Source organism: Heterocephalus glaber, unplaced genomic scaffold (assembly GCF_053883595.1).
Source record: "Heterocephalus glaber isolate CG9 unplaced genomic scaffold, H.glaber_assembly_v1.0 deba00000809, whole genome shotgun sequence".
Taxonomy (NCBI): Eukaryota; Metazoa; Chordata; class Mammalia; order Rodentia; family Bathyergidae; genus Heterocephalus; species Heterocephalus glaber.
In genome coordinates this window covers 125,847-136,643 of record NW_028258163.1, presented here as the reverse complement: position 1 = coordinate 136,643, position 10,797 = coordinate 125,847, and the positions used below count along the sequence as shown (strand labels likewise).

At 42.1% G+C, this 10,797-nt stretch overlaps 1 pseudogene; it reads left to right on the top strand.

The window, feature by feature from the left end:
• Positions 1–3,386: 3,386 nt before the first annotated feature.
• On the top strand, positions 3,387–10,576 carry LOC101705356 (3',5'-cyclic-AMP phosphodiesterase 4D-like; annotated as a pseudogene).
• The last annotated feature ends 221 nt before the right edge of the window (positions 10,577–10,797 follow it).

Here is a 10,797-nt window from a genome sequence, read left to right as displayed (position 1 = left end):
CCCCTCCACCCTTCCCTATTTACATAGACTTTGTTTTCATTTTTTTTCTTTCACATAATTTTTCCTTTCCTTTCTTCCCTTTCCTCTTCCCCTCCCACCACCCTCCACCTTTGGACCTTTTCCTATTTCAAATTGTCAGTTATTCGTTTTAATCATTTTCATCCTTACTTACACTTTCAGTTTCTCACACTAGAGATACTATTTGGTATTTACACATGTGTGTCCTATTTATTTCACTTAAGAGTATGGCCTCAATATGCATCCATTAGCTATACATGACTCTAGTTTCTCATTCTTTGTGGCTGAGTAGTACTCCATTTTATAAAAAAACCCATCTTCTTTATCCAGTTTCCAGCTGATGGGCACTTGAGCTGTTTCCAAACCTTAGCTATTACAAACTGTGCTGCTATAAACATAGGTGCACATATATTGCTGTGGTATGATTCTTTTAATTCTTTGAGGAAGATACCCAGTAGTGGAATAGCTGGGTCAAATGGGACCTCTAGTCCTAGTTCTTTGAGGTACCTCCATACTGATTTCCACAGTGGTTGCACCAGTCTGCACTCCCACCAACAGTGGAGAAGGGTTCCTTTCTCTCCACACCCCCGCCAGCATTTGTTATTGGTTGATTTTTTGATAGCAGCCATTCTTTGTGGGGTGAGGTGGAATCTCAGTGTTGTTTTCATCTGCATCTCTCCAATGACCAGTGATGTTGAACATTTTTTCATATATTTATTTGCTGTTTTTACTTCTTTGTCTGAGCAATGTCTGTTCATTTTGGATGCCCATTTTTGAATTGGGTCTTTGAATTTGAGGGGTCTGATTTTTTCAATTCTTTATATGTTCTGGATAGTAGACCTTTGTCTGAGGTGCAGCTGCTAAAAATTTCTTCCCATATTGTAGGTTGTCTCTTAGCTCTGTTGGTAGTTTCTCTTGTGGTGCAGAAGCTTTTTAATAAGATGAGATCCCAGTTGTTGATTCTTTGTGTTAGCTCCCATGCTACTGAAGTTTTGTTCATAAAGTCTTTTCCTATGCCAATGTCATTGAGAGTTCTACCTAACTTATCTTCCAGCAAGTTTACTGTTTCTGTCTTGATATTTAGCTCTTTAATCCACTTTGATCTTAGTTTAGTGCATGGTGATAGGTATGGGTCTAGTTTTAATCTTTGGCAGGTTGAAATCCAGTTTTTCCAATACCATTTATTAAATAGGCTATCTTTCCTCCAATGATTGTGGTTGGCTCCTTTGTCAAAGATGAGGTGGCTGAGTATGTCTGAAGTTGTTTCTGCATCTTCTAATCTATTCCACTGATCTTTGGGTCTGATTCTTTGCCAGTACCATGCTGTTTTTTTTTATCACAGTAGCTTTGTAGTATAGTTTCAAGTTGGGGATTGTGATACCCCCAACCATGTCTCTGTTGCCCAGAATTGCTTTTGCTATTCTAAGTTTCTTCTGCTTCCAAATGAATTTTTGGATTGTTTTCTCTAGTTTTGTGCAGTATATTGTTGGAATTTCAATTGATATTGAATTAAATCTATATAGTAGATTTGGGAGTATGGCCATTTTCGCTATATTGATTCTTCCTACCCAGGAACAAGGGATATCTTTCCAATCTTTGATCTCCTTCTTCAGAGTGCTATAGTTTTCAGTGTAGAGGTCTTTTGCTTCCTTTGTCAGGTTGATTCCTAGATATTTCATTTTTTAGATGCTATTGTAAAAGGAATTATTTCCCGAATTTCTCTCTCAATGGGTCTGCTATTTGTGTATAAGAAGGCTATTGTTTTTTGAGTGTTGACCTTATATCCAGCTACTCTACTGAATCTGTCAATTAGGTCTAGAAGGCTTTTGACCGAGTTTTTTGGGCCTTCTATGTAAAGTATCATATCATCAGCAAATAATGACAGTTTCACTTCTTCCTTTCCTATCTTTATTCCTTTTATTTCTTTCTCTTGTCTAATTGCGTGGCTAATGTTTCAAGAACTATATTGAACAGGAGTGGTGATAGTGGGCATCCTTGTCTTGTTCCTGATTTTAGCATGAAAGTTTTCAGTTTTTGACCATTTAGTATGATGTTGGCTGTTGGTTTTTCATAGATAGCCTTAATCACATTGAGATAAAGACCTTCTATTGCAATTTTCTGTAGTGTTTTTTTTTTTTTATCATGAATGGGTGTTGGATTTTGTCGAATGCCTTTTCTGCATCTATTGAGATGGTCATATGGTTTTTGTCCTTGACTCTGTTAATATACTGTATTACATTTATTGATTTACAGATGTTGAACCATCCTTGCATCCCTGGGATAAATCTGACTTGGTCAGGGTGTATGATCTTCTTGATGACCCTCTGTATTCTGTTTGCCAGTATCTTATTGAGGATTTTTGCATCTGTGTTCATTAGGGAGATTGGCCTGCAGTTCTTTTTGAGTTGTGTCTTTCCCTGGCTTTGGAATCAAAGTAACACTTGCTTCCAGGAATGAATTTGGAAGCCTTGCTTCCCGTTCAATTTCCTTGATGAGTTTAAAGAGTAATGGTGATAGTTCTTCTTTAAACGTCTTGTAGAATTCCGCAGTGAACCCACCAGGACCTGGGCGTTTCTTTGTTGGTAAATTTTTTATTACATTTTCAATTTCACTCATTGTTATTGGGGTGTTTAGAATTTCTATATCTTCGGGCGGGTGCGACCCCGGGCGGAGGGCGGTGGGCGCTCCACGCCGGGTTTTCCGCAGCTCTCCTCCTGCAGACGGCCCGCGTTGTCGGTCCTTCAGATACACGCGAACGCCCGCGCCTCCACGCTGCCCTTCAAAGCCGTGGCGCCCGCCCGGCCACTCGGGATGCTGCCGCCGAGGTGGCGGAGCTGCGGGGAAGGACGCGGCGGGGGGCCGCACGCAGGCTTTGGCCATTCGCCATCTCCGCGTGAGGGAGTTGAGGAGGAGCCAGGCCGCCCGCGGGGGGCGTGAGGGAAGTGTTCTCGGAAAGCCGCTGCGACGGAGCTGCGCTGCGCCCGCCGCCACAGGACTCGAGAAAGAAAACAGGAAGCGTGGTAGCCGCGCACCGGCCGTGGTTGATTCATTCGCTTTGAGAGCCCTGCAGGAGGCTCGCTCGGCCGGAGGGCGGGAGTGGGCCCGGGACTGCACGCTGCCCGCGGGGCGGGCGAGGTCCGCGGGCCTCATCCTCCAGAGCGGGCATCCAGGACGCCGGCCGGACGCGCTGCACAAAAGTCACACCTTGCTCTTTCCACCCGCGTCCCCCATGAAAGTTGGCTTGTCGCACTTTGCGCGCCCTCCGGGAGGCCGAGCCTGAACGCCAAGCTGGATAAACTGCACCTCTGCTTCGCTGGCTACCCCTCGAGAGCAGCCTCCGCCCCGGTCGCTCCACCGGGCTGGGCAATATGAAGGAGCAGCCCTCATGTGCGGACACCGGGCACCCGAGCATGGCGGGAGGAGGCCTACCGGAAACTGGCCAGCGAGACCCTGGAGGAGCTGGACTGGTGTCTGGACCAGCTAGAGACGTTGCAGACCAGGCATTCCGTCAGTGAGATGGCCTCGAACAAGTTTAAAAGGATGCTTAATCGGGAGCTCACCCATCTCTCTGAAATGAGTTGATCTGGAAATCAAGTGTCAGAGTATATATCAAATACATTCTTAGATAAGCAACATGAAGTGGAGATTTCTTCTCCAACTCAGAAGGAAAAGGAGAAAAAGAAAAGACCAACGTCTCAGATTAGTGGAGTGAAGAAGTTGATGCATAGCTCTAGTCTGACATTCAAGTATCCCAAGGTTTGGAGTAAAAACAGAACAAGAAGATGTCCTGGCCAAGGAACTAGAAGATGTGAACAAATGGGGTCTTCATATTTTCAGAATAGCTGAATTGTCTGGTAACCGGCCTCTGACTGTTATCATGCACACCATTTTTCAGGAGCAGGATTTATTAAAAACTTTTAAAATTCCAGTAGACACTTTAATTACATATCTTATGACTCTGGAAGACCATTACCATGCTGATGTGGCCTATCATAACAACATCCATGCTGCCAAAGTTGTTCAGTCTACTCATGTACTATTATCCACACCTGCTTTGGAGGCTGTGTTTACAGATTTGGAGATTCTTGCAGCAATTTTTGCCAGTGCAATACATGACGTAGATCATCCTAGTGTGTCAAATCAATTTCTGATCAACACAAACTCTGAAATTGCCTTGATGTACAATGATTCCTCTGTTTTAGAGAACCATCATTTAGCTGTGGGCTTTAAATTGCTTCAAGAGGAAAACTGTGATATTTTCCAGAATTTGACCAAAAAGCAAAGACAGTCTTTGAGGAAAATGGTCATTGACATTGTACTTGCAACAGATATGTCAAAACACACGAATCTCCTAGCTGATCTGAAAACTATGGTTGAAATGAAGAAAGTAATGAGTTCTGGGGTTTTCCTCCTTGATAATTACTCTGATAGGATCCAGGTTCTCCAGAATACGGTGCATTGTGCAGATCTGAGCAAGCCAACAAAGCCTCTTCAGCTGTACCGCCAGTGGACAGACCCGATAATGGAAGAGTTCTTCCGCCAGGGAGACCGAGAGAGGGAGCATGGCATGGAGATAAGTCCCGTGTGACAAGCACAATGTCTCTGTGGAAAAATCACAGGTGGGCTTCATAGACTATATTGTTCATCCTCTCTAGGAGACATGGGCAGACCTTGCATATCCTGATGCCCAAGACATTTTGGACACTTTGGAGGACAATCGTGAATGGTACCAAAGCACAATCCCTCAGAGCCCCTCTCCTGGGCCTGATGACCAAGAGGAGGGCCAACAGGGTCAGAGTGAGAAATTCCAGTTTGAACTAACTTTAGAGGAAGATGGAGAGTCAGACACCGAAAAGGACAGTGGAAGTCAAGTGGAGGAAGACACTAGCTGCAGTGACTCCAAGACTCTGTTCACTCAAGACTTGGAGTCCCCCCACCCTGGTGGCTGCGCTGAGACAGTATTTGGATCCACAGCACAGAGGTGAAGGGGGTCATAAAGGACACTGTTCTGAGCTCCAGAAGATAGAGCGGAAGTGAGCAACAGAAAGAGGGCCTCTCTCAGGCTCCTTGATGAAAACTGAAGCCCACTGGAAAGGTGAAGAGAATCTCTGCAATAAAGGCACACCAGACCACTGTAGTTGCACACTGAATCAGGCAGGATGGTGTGTGACTTCAGTCCCAGCACTCTGGACAGCTGAGGTAAGAAGGTCACATGGTGGAGTACAGCCTGACCAATTTAGTGAGTTAGTGAGACCCTTAGTGGGTATCTGAAATAAAATGTCTGAGGATATAGTTCACTGAGGAGATGCAGAGTACAAGCCCCAGTAATGCAAAAGTGAAAAACTAACAGATAGATGATAAATAGATAAAAATATTCATAGATACTTAGATAAAAATAACAAAATAAGTGGCCAATGATTTATTTAGTATGAAGAAAAAATGGCTGTCACAGGCAGAGACAGGGAGAGAGTCCCCACAGTCCTGGGCCTGACTCTCTCAATGATGCAGAAGGTTGTGGAAAAATCAAATAGAGAACAAAAGTGTAGGTTATACTTTTATTCAGCAAGCATGCAAGAGTACAGCTGCCTTCTCACAGAGAGACAGGCGGGGTGCCCAAAATCGAACCACCATTGCAGGGGGGCTCAAGATGCTGATTTTCTAGTAGTTGGGGCCTATCCTGCCTCAGGGCTGAGGGCTCCCCTACTTGATTGGTTAATGATTGACTTAGCTCATTACTAGGGACAACAGGGAAGGGTCTTTTCAGGGGCACTTTACATCTTAGAGCCAAGGTTTCTTTTCCTTTTGATCTTAGCAAAACAAGCTTTGCAGGCAACCTCAGCAGACTGTCAGCTTTTTATGAGTGGTTAAGCCTGTTCTGCCAGCTATCTGAACTCCTTTGGGGAGGGGCTCATCTCTCCCTGCCTAGGGGTCTCTATCCCTACAGGGCTATAGGCTTTTCTATTACATGGAGACTCAGATTATGGAACCCTCAAGACATGAGCTCACTTCCTTGGCAACATCTCCAAACAGAACTTGGAACCCTTGTTAATGGGTGTCACAATCTTGTAACAGCCATCTCCCAAGCTCACTCCCAAGCTGGAGATGGTCAACAGCAAACATGCCAAGCTGCTTCTCCACTTCGAGAGGCCGCAGCCTCAGGACCCCAGGTAGAGAAAGTATCTGTGCAAGATTAAGAAGACAGCTGACTCCATCCAGATGCCACACGACTGTCACAGACACCCCAGGGATGGTCTTCCTGGGAGTGACCACCAGTGACCTACCAAAATCAAGGTACCCCAGTGAAGTCTCCCTAGGCCCAAATACCAATGGCATAGAAACTGGAAACTGCACAGTGCAAGTATCACCAGGCCCAGAAACACACAGTAGCTCTGGGCAGGTCTCCCCAGAGCTGGGCACAGAAAACCTAGAGAATCAAAGTCCAGGGCGGAGGCCAAAGTCACAGCCACTGGCCCCTGAGAGACACTGAGAAGCCTGGTGTACATCCATCCAGGCCTGGTCGCCACTATTGGAGACAACTTCACAAAGAGCCTTGCAGAATTCCAGCCAGTGTGGTCCCTGCAGGCAGTCAGGCCGCTCTCATTTTCTGAGCCCTGCCTGCCTGATTCCCTGGACAGCCAACCTGTCTACAGTCCCTTCTTCTCAGGCACCTCCACCACCCACACCTCTACCCGATTGGCCCTGATTTTGGGAAGAGACATCATGACACGGTCTCTTGAGAATTCCATCCATTTTGAGGGCCTGTGTGATACAGATTGAGATGTGTGGTGTTTGGACAATAAACAGCTCTTCACCACACACTGGGTAGAGGAGGAAGGAGACCCATATACTGTGTCACCTCAGTTGGAGTTAGAAGAAAGATTGGTCTGAGCTAAAGAAAGATTCTGAGCTCTTAATTCATTCATCTCCTTGTATACCTGAACATCCTCAAGTGCCTTGTCCAGGAGGAGAGAAATCCATCCACCACAATGCTGCGGGCTGCAGGAGAAAGTTGTATTATGCAAATGGCCACACTTTTCAGGCCAAATGCTTCAGCAGGCAAGCTCACTGTGCTGTCTGCACAGACCATGTAGGGGGACTTGGCCACAAGATGTATAAGTGCATCAACTGTAAACTCTCAGTTCACAAGAAGTGCCACAAACTTGTCACAATTGAATGTGGGTAGCATTCTTTACCATCAGAGCCCATGGTGCCAGTTGATCCATCATCCATGGCTTCAGACCCTGCACACACAGTGACCCCACAGAACTTTGCAACTCATGAGGCTTTAGAACAAGTTGATGAAGAGAATGAGGCAAGGAACAACAGGGAAAGTGGCAAAGCTTCATCTGGTTTAGGTCTTGAGGACTTTGATTTGCTACACGTGATTGGCAGAGGAAGTTATGGGAAAATACTGTTAGTCCAACTGAAAAAATCAGATTGTATGTATGCCATGAAAGCAGTGAAAAAAGAGCATTTCTACATTCATTGGGTACAGAGAGGCGCATTCTACAGCAGACATCCAATTGTCCTTTTCTAGTTGCACTGCATGCTTGCTTCCAGACAGAAAGCAGACTGTTCTTTGTTCTAGACTATGTCAGTGGGGGAGATCTACTGTTTCATGTGCAGCAACAAAGCACACTTCCTGAAGAACATGCCAGGTTTTACTCTGCAGAAATCAGTTTAGCAGTCAACTATCTTCACCAGCAAGGAATAATTCACAGAAATTTAAAAATGGAAAATGTATTACTGGACTCAGAAGGGCACATTAAACTCACCAATTGTTGCTTGAGTAAGGAAGGCTTACAGCCAGGAGACACGACCCACACTGTCTGTAGCACTCCTCATTTCGTGGCTCCAGAAATTATAAGAGAGGAAGATTACAGTTTTAGTGTGGACTGGTGGGATCTTGGAGTATTTATGTACATGATGATGATCAGAGAGTCTCCATCCCAGCTTAATGAGTGCTCTGATATCCCTTATGAAGACTCAATTGAGAATCTCTTCCAAGTAATTTTGGAAAGAGACATTTTCATACCTAATTGTCTCTCTGTACAAGCTGCAAGTATCCTAGAGGGTTTTCTGAACAGGGACCCAAAAGAACGACTGGGTTGTCATCCTCACAGGGGCTTTGCTGATGTTCAGGAGCATCCATTCTTTCAAAATGTGGACTGGGACATAATGGAGCAAAAGCAGGTGGTGACTCCATTTAAACCAAATATCTCTGAGGGATTTGGTTTGGACAACTTTGATCCTGAATTTACTAACCAACCTGTCCAGCTCACCCCAGATGATAATGACATCATGAGGGAGCTTGATGGATATGAATTTACAGGTTTTGAGTATATCAATCGTCTTATGATGTATGAAGAAGAAGGGGTCTGATCTTCATTTTTCAACTATGGATTTTGCTTATTTTGCCACTTAATGCTTGGAAAAACTTGTTACCAGCCTGGATAGAATTAACCATTTCAGAGTTGTTTGGAAGCTAATTTTAATTTATTGTTTGGAAGTTATGTTTAGATGTAATACTTGATTCTTATAGTCTATAGTAGAGAATATGGAATTTTTTGTTCATAGATTAGATTTTAATGAACTGATTTAAATAACAATGAGGCAATTGCTTGTTAATCACACTTGTGTTTACATCCCATTTGTTGAGTGGGACATACTGCTTAATATTTTTTCTTTTTATCTTTTTTGTCTTTTCTTCATATAATTTAGTTTGAAAATAAGGTAAACATCAAAGGAAAATATTTATAGACATTCACGTGTTCATTTCTGAGGCATGTATGTTTCTCTTAAATGCCTGGAACTTGTTTTAAAACAAAAAGCAGTATTCACAACATAAACTTATAGAGAATTCTAACAAGTCAGAAATATGTTTAGGATCTTGCTTTTAAGTGTTGTTCTTTTCCGTAGGGCATTTCAAAATGTAGAATAATCACCCAGGGTTTGTTTACCATGTTTATTACTGAGCCTACATTAGAATTCTTTTGGGCTTTTGAACTTCATTTTGAGAAACACTTTCTTCAAGATATTCTTTTGTCCTCCAGTTAAATAGTAGAAAATGTGTTCATGGTATAATATTTTAAGATGTTACAAGCAGAAATTTACAACTTTATGAACATTTTTGAACAAATTTTACATGAATGACTTCATTAGATACCTTCCTTGTTCCCCTCAACAAAATCTTATCAGTTTTCTGCCAATGATATCCAAATGATGAGCATTTTTCTTTGTTGAGGTTTTCACCTTTATTCAGGGTGGTCTTTTGCTTTTCATTTTTTTAAGTAATAAGATTAACTGTATATTTTATAGAGAACTGCATTACAAATATGTTTTCAACTATTTTTGCAGTATTTAAGTGTTATGTCAGTTCTTTTCATGTCATATAGAAATTGTCTCAAAACACTCTTTAGGGGAATAAGTCAGTTTATAGTCAGAATGGTTGACATTCTGGTGTTCAAAAAAATTATTTTGCATAATCCTATAGTCAGATCATTTTAAGCATATGTAGCTTGGGTTAAATTTCAAGTACTGTGTTCAGCACTGGTATATTTACTGTATACATTTGTTTTGTTTTGATTTTTGTCATGTAGAACACTGACTTGGTCATCATAATATAATCTGTGTTGTATTCTTTTTTCATGTTACAGCATTTAAATAAAACATTTAATATGAATTCAAAACAAAAACAAAAAAAACAAATCCTTAACTTATATTTTGACCTTAATATGTAGCAAGTACAGAATTTTGGAAATTTTTGATCATTATAAGGTCCACATTTTACCATGTATGAAATTTTGATGTAATTATCATTATATTAAAAAACAGTAATGTTTTGGTCAAAAAAAAAAAAAAAAAGACTCAGAGTCTACTGAAATTCCCCTTGATGAACAGATGGAAGAGGAGGCAGTAGGGGAAGAGGAGGAAAGCCAGCCCAAAGTTTGTGTCATAGACGATTGTTCTCCTGACACATAACAGTGCAGACTATCACACCTTTTTTTTTAGTAGAAAGGTTGTTTCCAAAGTGCATGTCACATGCCACAACCACGGTCACACCTCATTATCATCTGCCAGGATGTTTGTTGAACAAAACTGACTTGACTACTCAGTCTGGTGCTCAGGAATATTGTATCCAGTTTCTTCACCTCCATGTCATCAGAGCAAGGGGAAACATCTTCACAAACAGCATTTGAACATTTCAGCTTGGTAGAGCTGACAAAGCAGATAAAATCAACTCCATAATGTTTTTAAGGGAGCGTGGCTCATCAGGAAGCCCAAAAGTGGATTGGATTTCAGTTTCCTGCTTGCAATATTTTCTGGAGAAAGAAGGCATTACACGGAAAGAGAGAACTTACTGGATAAAGCAGCAAACATGTCAGGAACAGAGTACAGTGTCAATCTGTTCCCAGAAGGAAGAAGAGCCACAGAAATTGCATAATTTTCTAATTTCAAGTCTTCCTGATACATGACTAAATAGTGTGGTTCAGTGAGCTGCACTCACCTCTACATTTTGTATGATATGTAAAAGATTTTCTCTAGAGCTTACTTTTATTAAATGTATTGAGGTATTATATTTTAAAAAACTATGTTCAGAATTTCATCTGCCACTGGTTTTTTTTTCTAAGGAGTAACTTGAAAGTTTTCAGTACAAATATGTGCTACACTGGATAAATCTAATTTACAAATTTTACTTGTACCGTATAGTTCATAGCAATTAACAGATTTGTAGTGGTCATTGTTTTAAATACCAATGACTTCCATATTTTAAAACAG